Source organism: Lepidochelys kempii, chromosome 5, assembly GCF_965140285.1.
Source record: "Lepidochelys kempii isolate rLepKem1 chromosome 5, rLepKem1.hap1, whole genome shotgun sequence".
Classification (NCBI taxonomy): Eukaryota; Metazoa; Chordata; order Testudines; family Cheloniidae; genus Lepidochelys; species Lepidochelys kempii.
Genome location: NC_136384.1, coordinates 3,877,064 through 3,902,962, shown reverse-complemented (window position 1 = coordinate 3,902,962; position 25,899 = coordinate 3,877,064). Strand labels below are relative to the sequence as shown.

Here is a 25,899-nt window from a genome sequence, read left to right as displayed (position 1 = left end):
AGTAGGCTGGAGGATTAGGGGTTCGCCGGCTTGTGAAATTGGTCTTCAGAGCTGGGGTCCTTTAAGACTACAAAACACACACACACACACACACACACACTTCCACCTGCAACTGGCCAGGAGATTGCACCCATCCTAGCAGGCTCAGATCTGACCCATATGACCTGTGCACACATCATAACACCCAGACTCAGCCGCTACAGTGCTCTGTACCTGGGGACAACGCCCCGTGTCGTGAGGAAGCTCCAACACAGGTCACCAAGGCAACAGTCACCCCAATATGCTGTTCTCTGCACTGGCTCCCCAGTGAGTGGCACCCAGCTCAAGGCCTCAACCTGGTCTTCAAAGCTTTCCTTGGAACAGACCCTGGCAAATGGAAATGCGAACAGGCCCCAGCTCACTGCACGAGAGACCTCCCCCTTCATCCAACAGCGCCCACCTTCGCTAAAAGCGGAACTGCTGGCCTGGCCTCTGCTGGCATGGGCAGAACAGAAATCGTCCCCCCGCAGGTGCCCAGGCACATGGTGCCAGCAGGGACACAGACAAGAAGCTAGAGAGACTGGGGAAGGGGAGCTGGGCGGCCAGCGAGGAAGAGGCTGCTGTGATCGAGATGGGACCGAACGAGAGTTTTCACTGTTGAGATAGAGAGGAAGAGTCAAGTCTTTGGGACCATGTAGTGGAAGGAGGTGGACACATCACCTGGCTGTGTTGGGCACAGGAACCCTGAAGACAGCCCTCAGTGTCGCGTGTCTGCGTATGTACATAGGCCAGATGCACGGTGTACACACACACACACTGCATTATTGTGCCCTGTGGGTGTGACCCACAATGTGTTTATGTACACACAAGAGCACATAATGCGTCTGTGGATGTTTATCTCTGCGTGTCCCCTTCCTATGGCACGGTACCTGGTGAATGTGATTTTATAATACACATTTAAGCAATTCAAAGAACAAATTCAAGGGCATGTGCCTTATAATTAAGCAGCATTTCTTTCTTAACATGCTGGCAAGGTGCCTGCAATTAGCAAGCCCTTGATTCACTGCAAATTCCCCACAGATCTAAAGCACCTGATACGGTACATCTGTAGGTCCCTCCGTAACCCAGCAAAGCTCTTTCCCCCACTCTCTATTTAAATCCTGGTGCGATTTTCCACACCTTTCAACTCACGAACACTTAATCGGACACCCTGGGCCCAGCTCAACGGGCCAGACCAGAGCCGCCGGTGTAATTGGCAGTGCAGGTGGGCTGAGGCGGACGCAAGCCAGGGCGAAATTATTCTCATTAAAACAGCAAGTGAGACGGCGCTCGGCTCAGCTTGAGGAAAACTGCTTCCCACAATGGCTCCGCCAAGCCAGCCTAGAGGAAAGCAGGGGGAAAGAGCCAGCGCGGCGTGGGGTGCTAACAAGATCCCCTGGAAATGCAAACGATGGTCAAAGCAGCTGCATTAACACGGCGTGGGAGACTAGGGAAAACATGGAATTTCCCGGCCCGCCTTTTTGTCCGCCACAGGCTTAGGCCGGTGCATGGGACTATTATGGGGATGGAAAGGTTTTCACATGGTTGGGCAAAATTCCTCTCACTTTCCAGTCTACAAAGAACCCCGGTGGGGCTTAATAGGCTAACACAAACACAGCCCCATTCCAGATCGTTAACGTGGGCAGAGGGCTGTGGGAAGCAGGACAATTAGGGCTCCTGTCTGAGCTCCCAGCTCACCTTGGCACAGAGCCGCCCATGGTTCCTCCCACATTATGCAGCTCATAGATTGGCACTTTCAAGGTGGAGGAGCTCCGGGGCTGGGCGAAGAGCATTCCAGGTGTGAGGACGGGTCGCCAGATCGCTGGGGTCTTCCCGATGGCCAGGCTGATGGAGATTGCCCGTACATGTGTGAGGAAATGCAGCTCTTGTCAAGTGGAGGGAGTTCATCGTGTTAGCTAGAGCAAGGCATGATGCAGGCAGCCACTGGGTCAGCTTCCTCTAAGCGCTTCTGCTGATGGCCCTCAGTCCCAAACTGCCGCCACCCAGCTACTCCAGCCCTGCCCACCTCACACAGCTCTGCCGACAACCACAGTCCCAACCCCCTTGTGTCCCAGCCCTGGGCTCCCCACACAACTCTGCCGATGCCCCACAGTCCCAACCCCTGATTGTTTGTTTTAAATCTGCTGCTTATTAATTTCATTGGGTGACCCCTAGTTCTCGTATTACATGAAAGGGTAAATAACTCTTCCCGATTTACTTTCTCCACATCATTCATGATTTTTTAGACCCCTGTTGTAGCCTACTTAAGATGTCTCTTTTTCGAAGACAAACACTCCTGGTCTTTTTAATCTCTCCTTGTATGGAAGCTGTTCCATACCCTTAAATCATTATTGCTGCCCTTCTCTGTGCCTTTTCCAATTTTGTATTTGAGTTCCCGCAGAACCCTTGGGTGATACCATCTGGTCCTGGAGACTTACTGCTATTTATCAATTTGTTCCAAAACCTCCTCTACTGACACCTGAATCTGAGACAATTCCTCAGATTTGTCACCTAAAACGAATGGCTCAGGCAAAGCGATCCCCCCGTATCCTCTGCAGTGAAGACTGATGCAAAGAATTCATTTAGCTTTTCCACAACAGCCTTGTCTTCCTTGAGTGCTCATTTAGCATCTTGATTATCCAGTGGCTCCACTGATTGTCTGGCAGGCTTCCTGCTTCTGATATACCTAATTTTTTTGCTGTTAGTTTTTGTGTCCTTAGCTAGGTGTCTTCACATTCTTTCCTGGCCTGCCTTATCAGGATTTGATTTCCAATTTTTAAATGATGCCTTTTTGCCTCTAACCACCTCTTGTACTATGCTGTTTAGCCATGGTGGCAGGGTTTCTTAAATCCTCTTACTGTTGGGGTATTTTTTTTCCATTTGGGGGTACACATTTAGTTTGAGCCTTTATTATGGCATTTTGAAATAGTCACCATGCAGTTTGCAGGCATTTCACCCTTGTGACTGTTCCTTTTAATTCCATTTAACTAGCTTCCTCGTTTTTGTATAGTTCTGCTTTTTGAAGTTAAATGATATTGTGGTTGGTTTCTGTGGCATTTTCCTCCAACAAAGATGTTCAGTTTAATTACATAATGGTCACTATTACCAAGCGGTTCAGCTCTATTCACCTCTTGGATCAGATCCTGTGTACCACTTAGGACTAAATGAAGAATTCTCTCTCCCCTTGTGGGTTCCAGGACAAACTGCTCCAAGCAGCAGACATTAATGATGTCTAGAAAGTTTATGTCCTGCATGCCGTCCTGAGGTGACATGTACCCAGTCAATATGGGCACAGCTGAAATCCCCCATTATTATTGCATTTTCTGTTTTTGTGGCCTTTCCAATCACCCTGAGCATTTCACTGTCACTATCACCACCCTGGTCAGGTGGCTGATAGTGCAGTCCTACTGCCATATTCTTATTCTTTAAGCATGGAATTTCGGCCCACAGAGATTCTATGGGACTGTTTGATTCACTTAAGATTTTTAGTTTCTTTGACTCTATCCTGTCTTTCATATAGTGCCCCTCCCCCACAAGTGCAAGCTACTCAGTCACTGCTATGTATTTTGTACCAGGGCTCTTCTCTGATCCCTCCCCAGGGATCTGTAGGTCAGACCCTATGGGAGCATCATTCACAGCTCTTTCAATGATGTGCAGTGAGACAGAACTGGCAAGCTGGGAGTCCGCTTCCTCAGACCCTCAGCAGCCCTCATTCTCCTCCTCCACCCTCTGCCTCTCCCACAGAACTCCTTCATTCAGGGCCAGGTTCTGACCTCATTTACACCAGCGCAGATCTGGTGCCACTCCCATTTACACCAGGTAACTGGCCTTCCGTCCCCACACCCCCCCCCCCCCACAGTCTGGAGTCACAATGGAAGGGCCTGGGATCTAGTGTAAAGCAGAAGTAACTCTCCCCCCTCCCGATCAGTGGAGTGACTGGGGTAGAAAAGAGATGGATCAGGCCAAGAGCCCAATTCTTCTCTCATCTACACCAATGTAAAACTGGAGTCACTCCAATGACAGATTTGACGGAGCAAGGACTGAGTAAACCCTGAGTAAAGACCTCAGGATTTTGTCTGGGGAGAAGGCACGCGGCCCAGATCTCCTCACGCTTGCACTAATGTAACCCCATTGACTTCACGGAAGCTGCTCCCGGGGTACACTGGCACAGCCAAAATGGGAATCTGGCCACTGCCTCCTTTCTCAGGCCCTGTGGACACCACCACCCTCCTGCCTGTCCCTCAGGCCCGTAGCCTGGGCGCCATCTTGGACTTGGACTCTCTCTTGGTCCTCATATCCATGCTACGTCTTAACCGTGCCTATTCTTTCTGCACAAAGTCTCCACGACACAGCCACACCTTCCATCCCTGCAGCTAAAACTCTCCAAGCGCTCATCCTCTTTGCAACTGCAACTTCCCTGTGCGTGTCCCATCAGAACGCTGCCGCAAAGATCATTCTCCTAGCCGGTCATCCTGACCATCTTCCCCTCCTCTTTGCATCCCGCTTCTCTCCACATTCAAGGCCCCTCACCACCCACCCCTCATCTCTCACTCACCACTGAGCTTTGGACTCCCACCCCCCCAGTCAAGGGGGAGTGGGGCCCGAGCCTCTATTTGCCAGAAGCTGGGAATGGGCAACAAGGGACGGATCACTTGAGGATTACCGGAGATTACTGCATTGTCCCCAGGGCCTTTGACACAGTTCTGATTCTATCCAGTAAAGCACCTACGCTGGCCAGTTAATGCCACTGGCCTAGACTGTTCATGGACCAGAGGTCTATGCAAGGTGTGGTGGGGCGGGGGGGGAGTGATGGAGACAAAGTGGTCCAGGGGAGGAGCGGGAGGGACCAGTGGAGATGCACCCAACCATGCCCTATGGAAACGATTACACAGCCTGGGGCTTCACCGAGCCACCCCCTTCCCCAGGGACCCTGCAGGCTGCCACAGTCAGAGCGGTTAGTTCCTGGACAAGGGGCATGTGTCAGACATGGGGTGGCTCTGTAGCCTTTGCCGCAGGGGAGATGCAACGGACCAACATGGGGAAATTCCACAAGAGAATCCTCGTGGATAATTCCTGCCCTCAAAGCCTCTCTTGTAGGAGAGGGCCTGTCAGGTCTACTATTACATGAGGATGGGGAAACTGAGGCACGGGCAATAAACCAACCCATGCAAAGGCACGCAGAGCCACGTGCTTTGCCCTAGCCCTAACGAACCAGATTGTGCTGCACTATCTGCTCCAGTATGATGCTGCCTAAAGAGTTAAGAGCTCTGCCCCATCCGACCCTGGGCTGCACTTGTTTTTAGTTGTGTGTTTCAGACAGCGCCAGGTCTTATTTATAACATCATAAAACGGTGTGAAGCTTTACAAGGCAGAGCCAGTTAGGTGTTCAGACACTCTGCCATCAGGAGAAGGTCAAGCTCACCGGGCACCGTCTCTCTCCAGTGGTTAGAGAGTCTCTTCCCACTTCCCAAGGAACCTGACTGAATGAGGGTTTGCAATAGGGGGCTGGTAACAGAATATACCATTTTTGCTTTGCAATGCACCAGGACTTTGCTTGCAATGAAGAAACAGTGGAATTCTGCAATTTGTTTTAAACAACCACGCTGCACATGCAAGAGCTTCCAAACTTTCTGAGCCGTTTTGATCTACGCAGCCACAGCAGGAGACAGGCATAAAGTGCCAGAGAAACGAAAAGGAGTTTTGCTTTATCTGTCATGCAAAAAGACAGAGGGGGGGAAAAAAAAATCCAACCCCCAAATGATCCTGCTTTCAAAACATCTTGTCAGCCAGCCCCCTCCTCCTCCTCCTGTCTCTCTCATGCTGAGAAACAGCTTGTGTGTGTGCAGGTGTAGCACGGCATACTCACTCGCACAAGCCAGGACGGGGGTTCAAACAGAGGTGTCCTCGCTTCTCTGCGTCTCGTAATAACGTCACCACACAAAAGGCTAATGAAACTGACACATGGAAGGAGTGACTCCTGGCCATTCCAATGGCCTCAGCTGGGGACCGATACTTTTAGAACGTAAGAAAGGCTACACAGTGTCAGACCGAAGGTCCATGTAGCCCAGTGTCCCGTCTTCCAACAGTGGCCAATACTAGGTGCCCCAGAGAGAATGAGCAGACCAGGTAATTATCAAGCGATCCATCCCCTGTCACCCATTCCCAGCTTCTGGCAGTCAGAGGCTACGGACACCATCCCTGGCCACCCTGGCTAGTAGCCATTGATAGACTTATCCTCCACGAACTTATCTAGTTCTTTATTGAACCCTGTTATAGTCGTGGCCTTCGCAACATCCTCTGGCAAGGAGTTCCACAGGTTGACTGTGCGTTGGGTGAAGAAATACTTTTTTGTTTTAAACCTGCTGCCTGTTAATTTCATTTGGTGACCCCTAGTTCTTGTGTTATGAGAAGTAGTACACAACACTTCCTTATTTACTTTCTCCACACCAGTCATGATTTTATAGACCTCAAGTCATATCCCCCCACAGTTTTCCAAGCTGAAAAGTCCCAGTTTTATCAATCTCTCCTCATACGGCAGCCATTCCACACCCCTAATTATTTTTGTTGCCCTTTTGGATCACCCGATAAAAGTAGCTCCCTGTTTGCCATTCAGTTTTGTATATGCCCAGTCCTTAGCGAGCCCAGGTCTCCCAGCTCACCCTTTCCACAGCAAAGGACAGGGGATGTACAGTCAGCATTGCCAGGTCTGCATCCATCCTGTGCTAGCTGGCCACACTGTGGGGCACCCAGTTCAAATCTCTCGCGTGGGCAACAGACTCTCCTAGCTCAGCCACTGGAAGGGAGAATGGTTACTGCCCACCCGCCTTTACACTGCCCCTGGCCACCTAAGCGATCCCAATGCTCACTGCACCCAGCACTGAAGTGCAGCCACCTCTGAGGCAAAATGCAGCAGCTGCTGAAGCTTAAGCGCTGAAATAGGGTGGATGGTGGTTTCTCCATCACTTGGGGTCTTTAAATCAAGACGGGGTGTCTCTCTCTAAAAGATCTGCTCTAGCTCCACCCCAAAATGATTGCCTCACTGGGTGAAAGCCTCCAGATTGTGTTATGTAAGGGGTTAGTCTGGGTGAACCTGATTGTCCCTTACTGCCTTAAAAAAAAAACAAAAAAAACCCTATGAAATGCAGCCACCTCTGGGTGATGACGTGTTCAGCAGCCATTTGGCAGCACACACAGATTACTTCTTCACTCAGTGCCTAAATGCAGCCACCTCTGGGGTGGAACATGGCAGCTGTTTAGCTGCTTGCAGCAACACTGCACAAGAGCTAAGTCTTGCTCTGGCATTCATTTTCCTCTTCTTCCTGCCCCAACTCCTCAAAGTCCCAGTGACCTGAGCAGGCTGTCCCAGAGCCCATTAACACTGCTGTGTCAGGGAACTGGGTGGGAGACCTCAACGCCTTCTCTCCCTAGCACTCAGATTGCTACTTATCAGGCACTGACACTACCTAATGTAGTCCTTTGACTGTCCTTGCACAACGTTTATATTCATGCTAACTCTTTCCCTTCCAATGCTTTCCTCCTCCCTTCAGCACAGGCTGGCTCCTTAGTGTAGGGTGACTCCACACACCTATCTGTGTGCACTTAGTTCGCTAGTAGAAGGTTGCTCACACACACTGGGGTGCTCACACTGGTTTGGGAGTGCAGGGTGACTCTCGCACAAGGGCGCATGCACTGGTTTTGTTAGTGTAGGGTTGCTCAAATGCAATAGGCTATATGCAGTGGTTTGTTAGCATAGGGTCGCTCACACCCCAGGGGGCATGGCTGGGAGGCTGTTGGCAGGCTGCTCACGTACATTGCTGGACAGCGTTGAATTTCCTTCAAGAGCTCTGAAGCTTTTGGTTTGAATTTTAAAAAAAACACTCCCATAAAGAACCAGCTTCTTTGTAAACATATGAGAAAAAAGGAGATTCTCTGAGCCTCTTGACCTGGACGACGTCTCCATAATTATTAGTCTGTGTTCATCTTCAGCTAAACCCAAACTATTGAATAAACAGTGTCAAGTTGGTTTTCCTGAGCAGGTGATTATCTTCTCTGGCTCCTCTAATGAAAATGATTAAGGGGCTAGTGACCTCACACTACACATGCTAAATAATGCAAGATGCTTTGGGATTAGACAGGCAAATCATAACCCTGCTTTATCTTATCACTTCCTGAACAGCTCCAGGCTTGTTTTCAATAGCGTTTGGCAGCGTTAGCCAAATGCTATCTCAGCGGAAACCAGAGCAAAGCGATCCTGGAGAGCTATGTAGAGAGACAGGCCCTCCATCAGATTTGTAGGGAGACCAAGAACTGCAGCAACAGGGGTTTTTGGGGGGGAAATCTTAATTGCCCAACTTCATGGCCTGCAGGGTGACAGGGTGCTTGTCCATTACCTGAACCTCGATAGAGAAAAAGGTGGTTAAATATTTTGGGTAAGGAGAAGAGGACTCAAAACCATAAGGAGGAACCTATAACAAGGTTCCTTCTACAGACTGGAAAAGCTACAAGCAACTGTCCTGCTACAGGACAGCCTAAGGAAGAGGCTTCCCCTGGGGACAGGTTATTTGACCACTGGCTAACTGGAGTAGGTCTACGCAAGCAGCAATCACACCCCGTAACTGCTGTAATAGCCAAGGGTGGATCAATTCCTGAAGCAGCCTGGAAGCATCCCAGAGTGCAGGGCATCTATTCATCACTTGATGATTCCCCGTTCCGTTCATTCCCTCTGGGGCACCTGGCACTGGCCACTGTCGGAAGACAGGATACTGGGCTAGATAGACCTTTGGTCTGACCCAGTATGGCCGTTCTTATGTCTCCTGACTCACAGTCCAGTGCCCTCCCTACTGGCCCTTCCTGCCTGCTTAGGACACATGCTTACAAAATTCAAACCTGGAAATTTACACTTGATACTTTTTCTTCTCAAAGACGTGAGTTCAGTCTAGACAGATTCAGACTGGAAATAGGCATACATTTTTAACACAGAGGGCAATCAACCACTGAACAACTTAAACAAGAGCCGTGCTTGATTCTCTACCACTGACAAAATTTTAAATCAAGACTGGATGTTTTTCGAAGAGATTGACTCTGCTTCAAGCAGGAATGACTTCAGAGCAGTTCTCTAGCCTGTGTTACAGACCAGGTTAGACTATCAGTGAATTCCATCCAACAGACTGGCCTCTCTTTGTGCACTGGACAGACAGAGGCAATGCAGGTGTCCTCCCCACGCGGCTCAGGAAGGCTTTGGGGTGACAGGCCCTAGGGACACAAGACCAGTTTCCCCTGCCCACGGACAGTCGAGGGCTTGGCCTTTTGGTGAAGGCTGCCAAGAAAGCAGCTGATAGGTGTCAATTGCGCCGGGGGTTTTTAACTGATGCAGGCACCTGACCTGTGGGGTACGCGCTGAGGCTCCTGCCCACTCACTGCGCACACATCACCCACACGGGTGACAAATTTCAGCCCCCACTGACCTGGGCCGGATTCGAATGGAACAAAGAAGGGGCTGCAGACAAGAGTACCTCCCCAGACTCCGATACACAGCATCTCTGCTGTCTGACAGAGTCTCCTGGCCCCCAAAACACAAGCGAGCGTTAACCCTTGCTGGCCTAGCCCTGCTCAGCCCCAGGACCTGCAGGCTGCTTCCCCTCTGCCTCCCACATCACCAGACTGGGCACTGCCGGTCACATGACAGGGTCTTTATTCCACAATACCAGAGGCAGGAAGGGCCCCAGCCAGAGGGAGTTTGCAGGGCTAGCGTCTGGGGAAAGCATCTTTCTGCTGGGCAAGGCTTCGGCGAGGGAGAACCGATGTGGAGGCTCCGAATGGCATTTCAGCTGTCACCCTTCACATGGTCAATCACCTGAAGGATCAGCAACAGACACACAGGCAGGGGAGTGTGGGCAGTGGAGAAACAGTGTCCCCTCTGCACAAACACAGACCGGGTTCAAATAATAAACTCATGTCTTAACCGAGTTGGGCCGTGACCACATGAACAGTGGGTAAGGGGATAAAGCAGAGGACTGGGACTCAGGAGATTTGGGTTTCTGTTGCCTGCTCTGTCACAGGCCCCCCTTTCGTGACCTAGGGCAAGTCACAGAATCGCCCCGTACCTCAGTTTCCCCACATGGGCAAGGGTGCCTCCCTATGTCACAGGGACCCTTGGGGGTTACATGTCACCATATGTGATGCAGGGGGGTAGGTTGCCATGACAACAATATACAGCCATCCTGGGTCTTTCCCCCATCCTTTCTGCCCAACGATCTCAGAGCATGACCCAAGCTGCAGTTGGTTCAGACCTAGCTCCCTGGGAGTGCCCGAGACCCCCACTCCCGAGGGAGGTAGGACAGAACGATCAGCCCTCTCTTACAGATGGGGAATACTGACCAATCCACAGATGGGAATGGTCTCCCGGCAACCTAGGATCCCACACTGGTCAGAGGACTGGGGGGATGCAGGAGGGTGTCATTTGGTGCCACTGTGCATTTGCCTTCAACCCATCCAGCCAAGGATCTCAAAGCAATGTACCAACATCCTAACCCCGTGTGCCAGGAGGTCACCATTAAACAATCAGCAGCGTGGCCTAGTGGATATGGGAAGGAAGTCAGGAGACATGGGTGCTCTCCCTGCCTCGGGCCTCCCATGTGACCGGGGGCAAGTCCCTTTTCCTCACTGTCTGTGTGCCCCCCTCCCACCCTTTGCCTTCTTGGTTTGGACTGGAAGCTCTTTGGGGCAGAGACCGAGTGTGCGCCCAGCACAAGAAGGTCTCCAGATGTTATTGTGATCCAGACCCACCATCTCTTTGCAGCACAGATGTATCCAAGGGGTTGTTCCAATTAGGAAAAGTGGGAGTTGGCTAGCAGTGTTAGCTAACTCTGACCTTTTTCCTAGCATAGATCCATGTAATTTCCTTTTATCTCAGTATAGCTGGTCCGGGGAGGAGTGTGGGATGGAACCCAACCCAGCAGTTAGCCTGTGCCTACACTTGGGAGAAGGTCACAGTTAGACTGAGGTTCATTAGCACAATTTTTAAATAATGTTCAGTGAGGAATTAATTCAGGGAAGTCCCATGGCCTGTGCTATGCAGGAGGTCAGACTAACGATCGCAACAGTCCCTTCTGGCTTTGGAAACTAGGCTTCTCACCACCCTTGGGACAGGACATCCCTGAGAGAACTCAGAGCCAAGGGGGTGTGAACTACGGGTACCTGATGTCTTGATTAATAGCGGCTACTTAACCGTGTTGTCAGACATGTCCACAGGCACCTGGGAACTCCCGGCTGTTGCCAAGCTGCGCACCCGTGGCCCCACTACGACACTCAGAACTTCGCCGAACCGGAAAGCCCCGGCCTTGATTATTGGAGCTGAAAAAGAACCTCTGCTGGCAGAGCTGGAGTTATGGCATGCAACGGAGAAGTCCTGATGCCACGCAAGGGGGCGGCAATGCTGTTCACCCACACTAGCCCATCCATCGTGGTATCGTCCCTAGTTCATGGATGGGTAGAGAAAGGTTCAGAGAGGAGAAATGACTGAACATCAGAACGGCCACACTGGGTCAGACCAAAGGTCCATCTAGCCCAGCATCCTGTCTGCCGACAGTGGCCAATGCCAGAGGCCCCAGAGGAAATGGACAGAACAGGTAATTATCAAGTGATCCTTCCTCTGTCCCCCATTCCCAGCTTGTGGCAAAGAGAGGTCACATGGCGAATCCACGGCAGAGTGGGAGTCCTCCGATTAGAGCATTCGAGGCCCTGCGGCCGTGATACTATAGTACTTTGTTTCACTTCTCAGACAAAAGCCAGATTCCCCCGCCTGGCCAGGAGCCTGGCAAGTTACTAACACTATCTGGACTGAAACGAGGGTTGCCCAGGATTGTCCCGGAGTCTCCAGGAATTCATCTCGAATTAAATAATAGGTCATGTGATGAAATCTCCAGGAATACCTCCAACCAAAATTGGCAACCTGAACAGGAACGACACACTGGCCTACCCTCCAGAGCCCTTGGAGTGACAGGGGAGACAGGAGACAAAGGCCTCCATCGTCCCCAGAGCACAGACCATCCAACAAGTACTTTTGCGGACTCACAGGAGAGCACCGCTTTAGCCCCTTCTGCGGCAAGCAGGCGTCATGGAGTATGCACGTAAAGGCGAGTCTGTGGAACACATGCGGGCTGGAGTGATGGCACGTGCATAGGGTATGGGTTACGAGCAAGCAGCTCCGTAGCGTGGAGCTAGGAAGCTGTCAAAAAAATATCAATCGCTGTCCAGCACAGCTGGAGGTCTAGATGAAACCCTCTCCTACTGCTTCCGGATTTCAGCGTGGGAGAGCATTGGGAGAGATTCTCAAAAGCAACTTGTGATGCCCCGAAAGGCCCTGAGCATCAGACAGTGCCAAGAACCCACCCTCTGAAACCCAGGCATCTAAACTTGTTGACCCAAGAACTGAGACCCTCTTCCCCCAAATCATTAGTTATTTTTGTTTCAGAGTAGCAGCCATGTTAGTCCAGATCCGCAAAAAGTCTAAGGTGCCACAAGTACTCCTTTTCTTTTTGTAGTTATTTTGGGGCAGCTTGGCCAGGACACTGAGGATTGTTCCCTAGAACTTTCCACACAGGGGGCTCACGGCGCTTTCCAAGTAGTCATTGATTCAACTCACGCTCCTGCTCGGAAGGGAGGAGGGTTTAATCCTCGTTTCAAAGACAGGGCAAGCGAGGCCCAAAGGCGTTCAGTGACTCACCCAAAGTGGCCCGGTGGCCGAGCCTGGGCTAGAATTCAGGCCCTCTGAACCCGAGTCCTGTGTCCTAACCACTGGAGAGCACAGGCTGCCTCTTCATTGCCAGCATTATTTTTAGACCGTGCAGGAACAGGCCGACAGGAGAACGCGGGCGTTTGTACGAGCAGCACGTTTTATGTCATGAAGGAAGAAGAATATCCTGCTACAATGAGCCCAGTGTTCAACTTACCTTCTCCACGGTGTCCTATAGGCAGCAGCGAGAACTCCCTTTGCTTCCAATTGGAGCCTAAGGACCTCCACCCCACCCTTGTAAGTGCAGGAAACTTTATGCTTCTTGTAGCTGATCAAATAAAGCATCAAACAGCCACTTTGCGTGCATGACTTTGAACAGAGGCAACCCTAGGTCAGTTTTGCTAATCTACAGCTCTGTCCTGGGGCAACCGCAGCCGCACTGCACTCTGTGAAAAAGGCCTTTCAGGACGCCCTTAAAGAGCTCATTAGCGGACAGAGGCAGAGATCAAAACGAGCATCACATCTTCTCTTGCCCCAAGCCGGCCCGGTGGGCTTCTGCAGGGCCGGGGGGACATGCTCAGGAACGGCCCAGGAGCAGTGTAGCACCGCTGGGCCATTTGGGGTGAATACAGCAAGCGTGATAAAGGAACCACATGGGCTAACTTTCCACTGCATGCATCCGAGGAAGTGAGCTGTAGCTCACAAAAGCTCATGCTCAAATAAAATGTGTTAGTCTCTAAGGTGCCACAAGTCCTCCTTTTCTTTTTTCATGTTTACTAAACATACAACGAGCAAAGCTTAGCTATGGAGACACACTGCAGGGGTCTGTAACACACAACACAGCGAGTGCCCGCTGGAGGGCTGCCAAACTATTTAAAGGGATACTAACCAATTCCCAACCACCACAAACCACCCTCCTCATCAGCACCTTTGATGCTCAGATTGGAAGCCACTGAAGACCCAGTACTATTGAGTGCCAAGAGTCCTTCCAAGTCAGTGGAGTTACTCAGCATTTACACCTGGGTAACTAAGAGCAGACAGCTCCTCTAGTTAGTATTTATTTGGGTTTAGACACATTGCTAACACAGGGCTGTGCCTGGTGATGCATTTGCTCCAGGACACCCCAGATGTTGCTTGCAAATGCAACCCAAGGTGCAGCAGTTCAATGCAACACAACTCGCCCCCCAGCAAAACGGGGCAGTTCATGAAGCAGGATCCCCTCCAGTAATTCCCTACTCCCATTTCCAAGTGCCTGGGAATAACACTGGTCTTTTTCCCCGTGCTTTGGCATCCCCCACTTCCAGGCTATCTCAGATCAAGCCAGGGAGCCCTCACTGAGTTCACCCAGCCAGCAGCCCCATTCCTGTGCTCAAGTGGGGAATCAGCTGGAGCATAAATGCAGGGCTCTCTCAGTGGTGGCAGCATAGCACGGGGAAGGAGCTGGTCATAGGTAGGCAGGTAGCTCTTAAGCCTTCTTTATGTATTGCTCCACTGTGCGGTTAAAGCTGATCCCCATGGGGATCAAAGGTCACATTTTGCCCTCAATCACTCCCCCAGCTCCAAGCAGGCCCCAAGCCATACATGCGCCCTGTCACGATGAGTCCATGGGACTCGGCCAAATCTACAGCAGTAAAATTGAGAGCAGCATCAAACCCAGTCCATGAAGCTGCAAGTGCATGACACATCCACCCAGAAGCCTGTAGGTGACTCAGGGCTGCTCAGAGACCCGTGGGGCTGGAGAGCTCTGGCCTGGCAGAGTGCACCAGTGACATGCTTGAGGAGTGCGTGCCAAGTGCCCCCTTCTTGAGACTGGTCCACATGCAGGATAACAGCCTACTACTGCTACCGGTTGACAGCGTTCCATCTTTCACACAAGTGGCAGTAGTCTGTACGTTGGCAGCGAAGGCATTGGGTTCAAACCTTGCTGACAACCTAGGGGCTGGGAGTGGGGTCGTCAAACTGGCTTTGATGATGAGTGTGGCAGGGCCATGCCCATGACCCCACCATCATTCCATGCCCTTTGGGGTGCTCATTGCTTAACCTGCAGCACCCCATTCCTGGGATTGTTCCCAGCCCTACGAATATAGCAGCTGAAAACACATTCTTTCCCCCACAATGCCTCTCTCCACTTGTGCATCTGCATGGTCCTGGTTGCACTTCATGGAACTGTAGGATGGGACGGGACCTCGAGAGGTCGTCTAGTCCAGTCCCCTGCACTCATGGAAGGACTAAGTATTACCTAGACCACTTAATTAAGCCTGAATATCCCTGTTGAGGTAGGTAAATATTATCCCATTTTAAAGATGTGGAAGCTGAAGTTAAGTGATTTGACCAAGGTCACACAGGGAGTCAAGAGCAGAGTCAGTGAGAAGAACTCAAGAGGTTCCATGAGTCTTGTTTTAACCACTGGGTCACGCTTCTTGCTAGGTCCGTATCAGTGACCTAGCCCAATCCATCCCTGCTTATTGTGGTTTGCACTGACCCACATTCTGATGTAGCCCATGTATTCACAGATCCCAGGCACGCTCTGGGCTCATCCATATTAATTACAAGTTCCACAGGGAAAAAAGCCCAGCTTCTTGCCTAGCAGCATTTCCAGCATCAGAAAGAAATCCTGCCTTCAGTGTCTCCGCCTCACCTGGCATTTCCAGCGGCACTTTCAGCCCCTCGCTTTGTGTGCGTCGCACGCTGCTTACACCCAGCCAGCTCCACACTGCTCCGAGATATTTAATGGCTCCCATGGCCCCTCCACAACGCTCAGAGATGGGAGGTCACAATTCCTAGAGCAGTCACAGTGCCTTCAACAACTGCAGCTTCCTTACAGAAATGCTTGATCATGATCCTTTGGCTCCTTTAACCCAAACAGGGACAGACGGTGCAATACCCAAAAGGCAAGAGAAAGGCGATTTCCCTGGCCACTGGAGCGAACGTTAATTCTTCTGTCGGCCACAGCTTTCTTTCATCCAGAGAGCTCAACGTGTTTTATGAGCAGCAATGAACCTGGCAACAACCCTGTGGGGGTGCTGAAAGTCACCGGCATGAGAACCACTTCATCTACCAGGGACATTAGAAGCTGCCTCTCCTGCCGAGAGCCCTTCGACAATGCACGGCAACACAGAACCGTCGGGACTGGAAACAACCAATATTCCAAACAAATGGCACTGCCAGGCTGGGAACCAGACTCTCCTGGCCACTCACTCTCTTTCTCAAAGCATCACTGGCGATCAGAACCCTAGCTCCAGAGCTCATCGGCCTCCCGCAACACAACTCACCTCTCAACACCATGCTGGGGCGCTCGTTCAGGGCTCTCCCAGAGGGAGGGTTATCGTTGGCAGGGGGCTCCTCTGCCAGGGCTGACGGAAAGTGCACTTTTAACGGGACACCTGTCAAACCTCTACAGAGAGAGTTCAAAGTAGTTCCAAAGTCCTCGGCACCCTGCCAATCTGTGTGGCTTTAATATAAACCAACACATTTCTAAGCATTTTTCTTTCCTCTGTTGTGTGAAAGACCCACACAACAGCTGGGGAAAGGATAATACATACACACAAAGGAGAGCCAGCAAAAGTGACTAGACTAGTCAAAGTGCTGTCAGAGACACACTGTAAACAAACTGACAACATAGAGAAAACACATTTTCATTCTCTAATCTCTTTCGGTTCTAATCATTTTAGGTGCAACATGCAAAACCAGTTGGCAAACACTGTCTAGACAGAACTGATGTTTGTGATGAATGTCAGCATTTCTCTGAAATATTAGTTGAGGGCTAATGATAGACAGACAGTAGCTCCTGCAAATATTTCAGTATTTCATCACAGAAGGCATTTAATTTCTAAATCGTTAGTTTTAAATCTTTCAAAATATTAATAACAGTATAAGATTTTTAGTGTAGAATCTGGATTTCTGATGTCATGAAATGTTGAACAAACTGTAGGTACCTGAAGATTTTCCACTTCCTGCTGTGCAAAACTTTAAGTAGATAAACACTGGAAAAAAATACTTGCAAATATAGCAAAGTTATTAACTATCAAAATTCAAGAAAGACAGTGAATCATCCCAAACCTGCATATAAATACAATGTCTCTTTATAAGGTTTGCTGCAACAGGAAAAATGCATTCCAATACACAATAGGTGTTATATTTTATAGATTCGTAGAGTAATAAATGTTAAGGGCAGAAGGCATTATCACCATTATTTGTGTGTATATATATACACACACACACACACAAACATATGTACAAACACGTTTACACACACACACCCATATATGGGGACACATGTGCATCCTATTTGAGATAGGAAAAAAAAAAAAGTTCATGAAATCAGCTGTGTCACAAGGTTTCTGCTGTTCTGGGACATGACCGTGTGGAAACAGCATAGGGGAATACATCATATCACCACCCCAGGTCGAATCTGAACCCACACAGTGATCCAGCCTTGAATCTAACCTCAAGTGCCAACCCTAACTTCACCCCAGGTCGAAGCACGGTTTCCTTGCTTGACCACTCGAGAAAGCTGAAATCACACTCCGCATTTCTTGAGTTTCCAATATCCCCAAGAGACACCCAGCCTGTCCGGCCCCTTCCGTCTCCTCTGTCTCTCTGAAAAGAAACTCACCTAGGGCTGCTGTACCTGACCCCAGTGCTTCAGCCACTGAGGTCGCAGTGAGCACAAAGACATTGATCCAAGGTCTCTCAAGCCAGGTTTTACAGAAACAGGAAACCAATATGCTCCATCCACTGGTAAAGGCGGGAGGGATTTAGGAAGGAAGGCGGCAGTTTTATCTAGATGGGAATCTGGCCTGTGCAGTGGGGTGGACGCTCTACTTACAAAACACACCATGGGGCCTTCAAGGAGCCCGAACGGTCGGGCAGCAGCTCACTTTTAAGCCTCTTCCAAAAAACATTCTAGCAGCACCTGTGCCCCCTGGTGGCATTCGAGGGAACTGGATCAGCACCAGCTCAGGGGGAATAGCACCACCAAAGTGAACTACCAAACCGCCTTAACGCGCCACCTGGGTTATCCTCAGCGGGCTCCCACGCAAGTTCTGGCCAGGCCTGACCCTGCTGGGTTTGAGACCCCTTAAATCATCCCAGCCTGCCGCAGTGCAAATGCAGAGCGTCATTCTGGTGTGTGTCCAATGATGTCATTTCCTGTCAGTCACCGCTTTCAAAGGAAGTGATGGTCAATGCGGCAGCAGCTGGTAGAGGGGCGGTACTTCCCAAGGGCGAGATCCTGACCTGGGGCCCAGCCCGGGACCACCTTCTGCAGAACACCCCCTGGCACTGAAAACACCTGCCGGGGCATCAAACACCTGCTGTGTTGAACTTCCCCGGTGCTCTAGTGACCTGCCTCGCCATCATGTCACGATGCCCCCTGGAGACACAAAAGGAGCAGGGGGCAGCCACGAGGGCCATTTTCCAAGAGATCACTCCTGGACGATTCTTCCCGGGACTAACATTACCAGGGAGCTTGCTCTTGCTGCTGGAAGTCTGCAGTCCGGTAACAAAGAAACCCAGAGAAATCCACAGGGGCAGAGGTATCTCACCACTGCAGTGCCGGAGTCCAGCTACCCGATACTTGAGCTGTCAAGGCCTTTATCATGAACAGCAATGTGTTTCAGTCCTTCTGTGCCAAGGGGCACCCAGCATCCCCTCACATCACCCCACCCTGGCCAAGCAACCAAACTGACGGTTACTGCTGGGTACCAAGGATACCGGAGGGGTACACAGGGGCTTCTCAGTCGCTCGGACAGAGCGCTCAACTAGGCTGGTTTTGTAGTTAAGGCACTGGATTAGGACTCACAAGACCTGGGTTCAAATCCTGGCTTTGCCATAGACTCCCCATGTGATCCCAGGCAAATCACTTAAATCACAGCAGGCCTCAGTTTTCCCATCAGTAAAATAGGAAGAATACTCCTCCCCCTCTTGCATACATTGCTTATTTTGTCTATTGAGACTGTAAGCTCTTTGGGGCCTGGGATGTCACTTCCTCCATGCACACGCAGTGCCTAGCACACCAGGGCATTGCTCTCAGGTGGAACGTTTAGGGGTTGGGGGAGTACAAATAAACCACATGGCCAAATTTGGGAGCAGGGAGGAATTTTCACCATGGCCGCCCATTGATCAGGGGACAGAGGCTGGACAGCCATCTGTCTAGGCTGGTTTAGCCGCAACAAAACTCTATGCTTGCTTGGGGACCAGAAGTTAGAACAGAGTGGACGTCTTCTGGTTTGGTGCCGCCAGAGCTTCTTGTCACAGAGAAGGAGCCACTATTCCATTAACCGTCCTTCCCTGCGCAGCTTTGAGGCAAACGTACCCAGAACAAACAGCAGCCAGGCCTGGGCACTGCATCACCAGAACAAAGTGGTGAAATTGGCAGGACTTCTGAAAAGCCAAGAACAAAAACAGTGCAGGGGAAGGAGGGATTGATTGACATGGAAAACTTAGAAGAGCTAGGATCTGTCTCACTTGGCGACACAAGTCCTGACGGGCCGGGCTGGATGCAAATCTGCAAAGGGGGTGGAAAGATTTAGCGCAGTGCATGGGGGGCTCGCTAGCTAGAGTGGGTTGACGTTAAGGGGAACTTTGGGCTGAGCGTTGGGAGAAGCTTCCCCAGCGGGAGATCTAGTTAGTGTCACCAGGGGAAAGAACGGGAGCCCATCTCTTGGGGCATTTAAAGGTGGCACTAAAATTCTCTCTAGGGACCAGCCCTGCATTGGTGCCCAGGAGCAGATCTAAAAGGTGCTTCTCATCCCGGCTCATTCTAAGAGCTGTGGGGCTTTAACCCCAGCCCCCAAGCACCGGTAGTGCCAGTGTCTAGGGAAAGGGGGCACTTTCTCCCAAGCCAGCCCGCCAAGGAGAGGCAGGGAAGGGCCAGGTCTGGGCAAGGCCCCTGCCACTCTGCTCGCTGCCTGGAGAGGGCGCCACATGGGCTGCTGGCAAAGGCACCCAAGTGCAGAACTCCAGGGGGAGCACTCAGATACTGACCTGCCCCAGCACATCATTCAGCCAGCCCCATTGGTCAGGCGCGGTGGCCATGGTACTGGGAGACACGCGCCCCTGGGTGCACCAGCCCTGCCTCGCAAGCCGAGGGGATATTCTTCTCTTCCTCCTTACATATAAGGACTCACAGCTGTGGAGAGCAGACCTACGTGCCCCGAGAAGCACATGCTCTCTGAAAGGGGCTCAGTTAGCTGGATGTCGGTGCCCTAAGGATGTGCCAGGCTTTGCACCCCGGGCTTTGCACCCCTAGCAGGTGATGAGGACCCTCATGGACTTGGAGCTCAACCCCTCGTGGGATCAGGCTCTCAGAGCCTAATTCAGACCAACACGATAGGATTGTTCCAACCAGCCCTGGCCCTAAAGGGCCCTATGCAGGTGCAGAGTCTCGAGTCCCATGCGCCTATCCCTGCGGCAAACCCACGTACTAGGCAAAGTTACCCTTCCGCAACAAACTCACTGTGCGCCCAGGCAGTAGGGAGCCGGAATCAGAGGGGCCCACATATGTGGGGCTCCCAGGGGGTGGGAATCTTCCCGTGTCTTTGATGCCAGCTGTGTTGCAGCACGAGCGAAAAGGTGCACCAGCCCGTTGGACTCGACCGTGAAGCCAGGTGGAAGGGTGAGGGGGGCAGCCAGTAACATGGCAGAACACACACCAGCAAATCCCGCGCTTAGGTACCCAGGCAAAACTCTCATAAAATCTCAGGGTTGGAAGGGACCTCAGGAAGTCACCTAGTCCAACCCCCTGCTCAAAGCAGGGCCAATCCCAACTAAACCATCCCAGCCAGGGCTTTGTCAAGCCTCTCGCAGAAAGTCCAGGGGGTTTGACCTGAACAGAACAGAGTAAGGGAGGTCCAGGCCAGGCCCAGGCGGAGTGCAAGCAAACAGCTTTCCCAAGAGCACCATCCCCCAGACACTTTCCGCAGCTCATGTGAACAATGCACAACCCAGCACACACCTCTATGACCAGGGTACGGGGAAAGCTTAGGGACTCAGGGTGGCGGACACAGATGTGTGTGTGTGTGAAACCAGGTCCTGCAAAGTAGTTCCAGTACTCCGGCTTGGGATAAATCACCTAGCAGTGGAAGAACAGTTCCCCAGCCGCTCCAAATGTTAGTTTCCGACAAACACCCTCACAGAAAGAAAAGCATCTATTCCCAGCACAGCACTCCCCTGATGGGTACTATTTTGATGTAACTTTGGGGTGGTTGGTGGTCGTTTTAATAAGAGCAAGGGGGAAAAAATCACAGCAAAGAAAAAGGAAAAAGCAGATTTCACTATAATTTACAAAGAACTTCAGGGCAGCCTCAGCTCCAGCATTTGCAATCACGGACACTGCTGCGAGACGGCACAGGAAAGGGAAAATTGCTGCCCAAGTTTCAGCCCGATGCCGGTTGCAATGGCTGGGCATTTGGGAGGTTCTCCCCACAGAACTTCTCAATTTGCATCACGGTCACTGCACAGCCCTCAGCCCAGAGGGCAGGGGGAAGGGGCGCGAAGGAGGCAGAAACTGCCCCGAAGAACAAACTTTATCACACATCTCGGCGCGGCGGGTGCTCATTCCCAAACATCGCCCCGCAAAAGTCCACCCCAAGCCAGCACCGGCATGGCAAGAGGGGGGAGAAACGGGCCAGCAGGAAACAAGCTTGTCGAATTCTTTCCCAAAACATTCCAGATCACCCCCCACCCCCACCCCCCGCCTCAGCCTGACCCCTGGACAACACACACACCATCACAAAGGCCGACTGATAGGAACAAAGTCAGAGGGCTCAGCAGAAGAGGGAAAGGTTAGTGCCTCAAAGTCTGTGTGTATCTCACAGTCACACACACGCCTGCCGCAAAATGTCTCTTTTTCGGTTGTTGCTGAGAATCCATTCAATGCTTAAATAAAGAATAAGCTCCAACCCCTTCTCTCCTGCCAAGGCCCACCGCCCCATGCAACAATTTTAGACTTCAAAAGGGGAGGAATATTTTTCCAACGCAGCTTTAAGAGGTTGGTCTGGGCTTGACAAGAACCCTGTGAAACTTCCGAGGTATAGGGGGACGCTGCCTTCCCAAAAAAGTAACCCTTCCATTTGCAACTGGGCATGGCAAAGCTAAGCCAGTCTTTGAGCTCCAGGGGCATGCCTGTCCAGGGAGCTCCAGCCCCTCGCAGAGCAGAGCTGGTCCAGTCCCTTTGATGTTCCTGTTTAAAGAAGTGCTTTTAGGGAAGACAGGCCCTGTGTCTCTTCCCACACCCCAAATCCGGCCGGGCGCAGGGGCCTTGGAGCCCAGCTCCTGGCCATTAAACTCCTGTCTCCACCCAAGTTTGGGAGAGTTGAGGGAAACTCTGGTCCACCCAAGGTGGGAGAACAGGCATGCAGCCGAAGATGGTTGATAAAAAAAAAAAAAAAAAGAGAGACAGAGGGCGAGGAATGGGGGGAGACAGTGGGAAGAAAAGCCAAGGAAGGAAGAAAGCATTTCCGCTCCAACTAATCAATCAGAAATGCAGAATAGCTTCCGCGGAGGACGCCTGACACTGGGTCGCTGCCTCCTTTGACCCCTGGCCGCCACAGCCGAGCCGACCAAAAAAAGATGAGAGAAGCGCCAGCTAATTGTCTAGCCAGGGAACCGGGCTGCAAATCAATCGCGAAAGGCAAAGCTTCCACTTTCCGTGCACCACACCCCGCTCCCTGCCCGTCTCCTCGCTTCAAAGAGCGCGCCCGCGCCGCTGCCGGCTCCGCGCCGGTTGCCCTGGCTTTTTGCACAAAAAACTAACGACCCCCTGTGGGCCCCCCCCCCGGCCCCCCTTCCCCCGATGCCCGTGTTGAACGGCAAGCCGAGAGCAGGGCTGGGGACCAAGCAGCCCACCCGCCAGACGCATCAGACAAGGGGGTGGGGGGGGTCCCCGAAAAGCCGCGCACCCCAGTGGGCAGCTTGGGCGACCCTGCAAGGAAACCCCCGGCCCCTCCGCAGAAGCCTCCCGGCGCTGCATGGAGGGATGTCCCTGCCCAAGGCAGGGCGCAGCCCCCCGCGCGGGAAGGGGCCGGATCCGGATCCGGATCCAGATCCAGATCGACCCGACTTTGGGTCTTGTCCGGATCCCAGCGCCCGCGGTACTTACAGCGCTTCCCCGCCCGCTGCCGCCGGCGGCCTCCGCTCCAGCGCCCGGCCCGGCCCGGCCCGGCACGCCCCAGCCTCGCTCCTCGGACGATGGAGCCACCAGCTTCTTCTGCACCGGCTCGAAGGGTTTTAGGCGCTTTTAAACTCTCACGCGTAGCCCATGTGACCAGGGAAGCCACTGGGAAGAAGCGCTGGGAACCAGCGAGCGGCCGAGCCCTGCACCCCCTAGCCAAGGGTTTTAGAAATGCTCCTTGCAGAACAACGCGCCCCCCACCCCCCCTCCAGCGGTGGGCAGGGCGGGCCCCCCACACGCCCCCCAGCGCTGGGCAGGGCGCACCCCCCCCACACACACACCCCCCCCAGCGCTGGGCAGGGCGCACCCCCCACACACACCCCCCAGCGCTGGGCAGGGCGGGCCCCCCACACACCCCCCAGCGCTGGGCAGGGCGGGCCCCCCACACACCCCCCAGCGCTGGGCAGGGCGGGCCCCCCACACACCCCCCAGCGCTGGGCAGGGCGCACCCCCCCCACACACCCCCCAGCGCTGGGCAGGGCGCACCCCCCACACACACCCCCCAGCGCTGGGCAGGGCGCGCCCCCCACACACACCCCCCAGCGCTGGGCAGGGCGCACCCCCCCCACACACACACCCCCCAGCGCTGGGCAGGGCGGGCCCCCCACACACCCCCCAGCGCTGGGCAGGGCGCGCCCCCCACACACACCCCCCAGCGCTGGGCAGGGCGCGCCCCCCACACACACCCCCCAGCGCTGGGCAGGGCGCACCCCCCCCACACACACACCCCCCAGCGCTGGGCAGGGCGGGCCCCCCACACACCCCCCAGCGCTGGGCAGGGCGCACCCCCCCACACACACCCCCACACACACCCCCCAGCGCTGGGCAGGGCGCACCCCCCCCACACACACACCCCCCAGCGCTGGGCAGGGCGCACCCCCCACACACACACCCCCCAGCGCTGGGCAGGGCGGGCCCCCCACACACCCCCCAGCGCTGGGCAGGGCGCGCCCCCCTCCCCACACACCCCCCAGCGCTGGGCAGGGCGCGCCCCCCTCCCCACACACCCCCCAGCGCTGGGCAGGGCGCGCCCCCCTCCCCACACACCCCCCAGCGCTGGGCAGGGCGCGCCCCCCTCCCCACACACCCCCCAGCGCTGGGCAGGGCGCGCCCCCCCCCCACATACACACCCCCCCAGACTCCCAGCACAACACGAACACCCACAAACTCGGGCCCGGTACCAGCGCAGCCAGGCGTGAACAAGCGCCCACCCGCCGTCCTGCACACAACTGTCCCCAGCCCCACACGGACACACCCTCCCACCCCACACGGCTCCAGTGCGACCTGTCCCAGGCCCCCGGAGAAGAGGGGGCCAAGAGGGAAAGGGAGAAAAGCCAAGCCAGAGGGGGCCACCCTTTTAAAGGCTCTCCACACACCCACACACACCCACACACCCACACACCCACTCTTCTAGGGTGACCAGATGTCCCGATTTTATAGGGACTGTCCCCATATTCGGGGCTTTGTCTTATATAGGCACCTATTACCCCTGACCAGATTGTTCACACTTGCTATCTGGACACACACACAGCTGCCTCCCCTCCCCCCCCCACACCCAACGTCTACACACACCCAACGTCTACACACCTGAACCCAACTCTACACACACACACCCCCGACTCTCCATAAACCCACAACCACACCCAACTGTCCCCACACCCACACCTACCCCCAACTCTCTCTCTACACACACACCCCAACTCTCCACACCCCCAACTTCTCCATACACCCCCCCACACCCATATGCACCACTCTCTCCATATACACACACCCCTCTCTACACACACACACCGCTCTCCACACACAGACACACACTGCTCTCTACACACACACACACTGCTCTCTCCACACACACACACCCCTCCACACACACACGCACGCACCGCTCTCTCCACAAGCACACACCCCTCTCCACACACACAGACACACACCCCTCTCCACACACAGACACACACCGCTCTCTACACACACACACTGCTCTCTCCACACGCACACACCCCTCTCCACACACACAGACACACACCGCTCTCTCCACACAGACACACACTGCTCTCTACACACGTACACACACCCCTCTCCACACACACAGACACACACCCCTCTCCACACACAGACACACACCGCTCTCTCCACACACACACACACCCACCGCTCTCTCCACACACACACACCCCTCCACACACACACACCCCTCTCCACACACACAGACACACACTGCTCTCTCCACACGTACACACCCCCCCTCCACACACACACACACCCCCTCCACACACACACACCCCTCTCCACACACACAGACACACACTGCTCTCTCCACACGCACACACACCCCTCTCCACACACACACACGCACACACCCCTCTCTCCACACACACAGACACACACCGCTCTCTCCACAAGCACACACACCCCTCTCCACACACACACACCCCTCTCCACACACAGACACACACCGCTCTCTCCACACGTACACACACCCCTCTCCACACACACACACCCCTCTCCACACACACAGACACACACTGCTCTCTCCACACGTACACACACCCCTCTCCACACACACAGACACCCCCCCTCTCCACACACACAGACACACACCGCTCTCTCCACACGCACACACCCCTCTCCACACACACACACACACACACACACCGCTCAGCAGGTTCAAAAATCCCCCGGCGTCTTTGGGAAAGCAGCTCCCTCGGAAGCCTGGGCTGCAAAGCCACCTTCCTCCCTTTCTCCTTCCAGACAAAGCTGGCAAGCTGCTCGCCACGCAGGGGTGTCCTGTCCATTTACAAATCAATACCGACCTCCGGAGAACCCTGCATTAAACATGAGCCCTGGCTGAGCGAGATGCTGCTGTTCCCAGCGGGCGGCTGGGGGAGGCTCCTCCGGCCCCTCTCTTTAGGATGCTCCTTTGGGGGCAGAGTGCTCAGGACCGGGCTCGCTTTGGGGATTTAACAGAGGGAAGCTG

The 25,899-nt window shown here is 53.4% G+C and overlaps 1 protein-coding gene across 1 annotated transcript in view; it reads right to left on the bottom strand.

The window, feature by feature from the left end:
• CNTFR (ciliary neurotrophic factor receptor) overlaps window positions 1-22,977 on the bottom strand; it is a 462,459-nt gene extending 439,482 nt beyond the window's left edge. Inside the window, exon 1 of the mRNA XM_073343357.2 lies at window positions 22,854-22,977. The gene's annotated coding sequence lies outside the window, so the exon portion shown is untranslated. The remainder of the gene's footprint in view (window positions 1-22,853) is intronic.
• Between the last annotated feature and the right edge of the window lie 2,922 nt (window positions 22,978-25,899).